Raw genomic sequence first — 2,500 nt, 5'->3', positions numbered from 1 at the left:
AGGTGGCGTCGTGGGTTGAAAACGCAGCGACCAGCGGTGGAGAATTGCAGTCCCAAGTACCGGAAGGTTTCACCCACACGTAGGGCGGGCACGGTGGCGTTGCCCGCTTTGAAGGTAACGTCGGCGTCGACCTTCACCTTCTTGTCGCGCCCAGACGCGACTAAGGCGAGGGTGAAACACTTCCGGGCGTTGATCTGCAGCCCCAGATGGGCGAGGGCTGCGACGGCTGCGTCGATGAGGGACTGCAATCCCCTCGCGGTCGATGCAAAAAGCAGGACGTCATCTGCGAAGGCCGCAGCGTTAACTCTGCGACCAAGGATCCGAGCTCCGATGTGGGAGGGAAGTTGACTCAAAACATAGTCCACCGCAAAATTGAAAAGGAGGGGGGAGAGGGGGTCACCCTGACGCACACCCCTAGCCGGCTGCAGGGGCACGCCCACGTCGGCGCCGCCCGCTATCACCGTCGTGCTACCCTCGTAACACCTTTCGACGTACTCAATAAAGCAATCCGGCAGGCCATGAGCCCTCAGCACGGGGCGGAGGGCGGCATGGTCCACCGAATCGAACGCTTTAGAGACGTCGATCGATGCCACAAAAACAGAGCGACAGGAGCGGACTGCGTCGGTGAGAGCAGTGTCCAAGATGAAGGTGTTTTCCAACATCCCATCCCGGGGGATGAATGCCCGCTGACGTTCGTCCACAGCACATGCACGCATCAGGCGTGACGCGAGAACCTTGTGAAAGGTCCGCGCCAACACCGAGCAGACCGTAATGGGGCGAAAGTCAGCGGGGGATGTTGGTGCAGCCGTTTTGGGGAGAAGTGACGTCCGGGCGCGAAGCAGACGCTCGGGGAGGGCGCGGGCCAGGAGGAAGAGGTTCAAGAGTTTCACCAGGACTTCATGCGGCAGGCGCCGCAGCTCCGCTGGAGTCAGGCCGTCCGGCCCGGCTGCCGATCCCCTGGGCGGCAAGGCAGCAGCGACCTCCTCACGTGTGACCGGCCCCCATAGGCACTCAGGAGCGACAGGCTCCGAGTGCGGGAGAAGGCGGTCACGGATGAAGCCGGCGGTGGAGATCGGCTTCTTCGTGAAGAGGTCCGCCCAGAAGTCCAGCAGACCGGGGATGTCGGGTGGCGGCTGCAGCAGGGTGCCGTCCAGCAAGCCGCGCACGCAACGCGCACGCGACCTACGGAAGGCGTCCTGTGTCCGCGCGTATTCCCAGCGGCGCCGCTTGCGCTTCTGCAGCGGCGGGGCGGCAGGCGGCCGCTTGGATGGTTGGTCATAGTTACTCCCGCCGTTTACCCGCGCTTGCTTGAATTTCTTCACGTTGACATTCAGAGCACTGGGCAGAAATCACACTGCGTCAACACCCGCTAGGGCCATCGCAATGCTTTGTTTTAATTAGACAGTCGGATTCCCCCAGTCCGTGCCAGTTCTGAGTTGATCGTTGAATGGCGGCCGAAGACAATCCGCGCACCCGCGCGCCCCCGGAGGAGCACGCTAAGGCGGACGCGGCCTCGCAGCAAGGAAGATCCGTGGGAGGCCAAGGCACGGGACCGAGCTCGGATCCTGCACGCAGGTTGAAGCACCGGGGCGCGAACGCCGCGCAGGCGCGCGCATCCTGCACCGCCGGCCAGCACGAGGCCAACCAACGGCGAGAGCAGACCACGCCCGCGCTAAACGCCCGCACTTACCGGCACCCCTACGGCACTCACCTCGCCCAGGCCCGGCACGTTAGCGCTGACCCACTTCCCGACCAAGCCCGACACGCCCCGATCCTCAGAGCCAATCCTTATCCCGAAGTTACGGATCCAATTTGCCGACTTCCCTTACCTACATTATTCTATCGACTAGAGGCTCTTCACCTTGGAGACCTGCTGCGGATATGGGTACGAACCGGCGCGACACCTCCACGTGGCCCTCTCCCGGATTTTCAAGGTCCGAGGGGAAGATCGGGACACCGCCGCAACTGCGGTGCTCTTCGCGTTCCAAACCCTATCTCCCTGCTAGAGGATTCCAGGGAACTCGAACGCTCATGCAGAAAAGAAAACTCTTCCCCGATCTCCCGACGGCGTCTCCGGGTCCTTTTGGGTTACCCCGACGAGCATCTCTAAAAGAGGGGCCCGACTTGTATCGGTTCCGCTGCCGGGTTCCGGAATAGGAACCGGATTCCCTTTCGCCCAACGGGGGCCAGCACAAAGTGCATCATGCTATGACGGCCCCCATCAACATCGGATTTCTCCTAGGGCTTAGGATCGACTGACTCGTGTGCAACGGCTGTTCACACGAAACCCTTCTCCGCGTCAGCCCTCCAGGGCCTCGCTGGAGTATTTGCTACTACCACCAAGATCTGCACCGACGGCGGCTCCAGGCAGGCTCACGCCCAGACCCTTCTGCGCCCACCGCCGCGACCCTCCTACTCGTCAGGGCTTCGCGGCCGGCCGCAAGGACCGGCCATGACTGCCAGACTGACGGCCGAGTATAGGCACGACGCTTCAGCGCCA

The 2,500-nt window shown here is 62.7% G+C and overlaps 1 pseudogene; it reads right to left on the bottom strand.

Moving 5' to 3' along the window:
* The window catches only part of LOC124590709, a 6,918-nt pseudogene that overhangs the window by 2,769 nt on the left and 1,649 nt on the right, over positions 1–2,500 (bottom strand).

Source organism: Schistocerca americana, unplaced genomic scaffold (assembly GCF_021461395.2).
Source record: "Schistocerca americana isolate TAMUIC-IGC-003095 unplaced genomic scaffold, iqSchAmer2.1 HiC_scaffold_77, whole genome shotgun sequence".
Lineage (NCBI taxonomy): Eukaryota > Metazoa > Arthropoda > Insecta > Orthoptera > Acrididae > Schistocerca > Schistocerca americana.
This window is presented reverse-complemented; position numbering and strand designations above follow the sequence as displayed.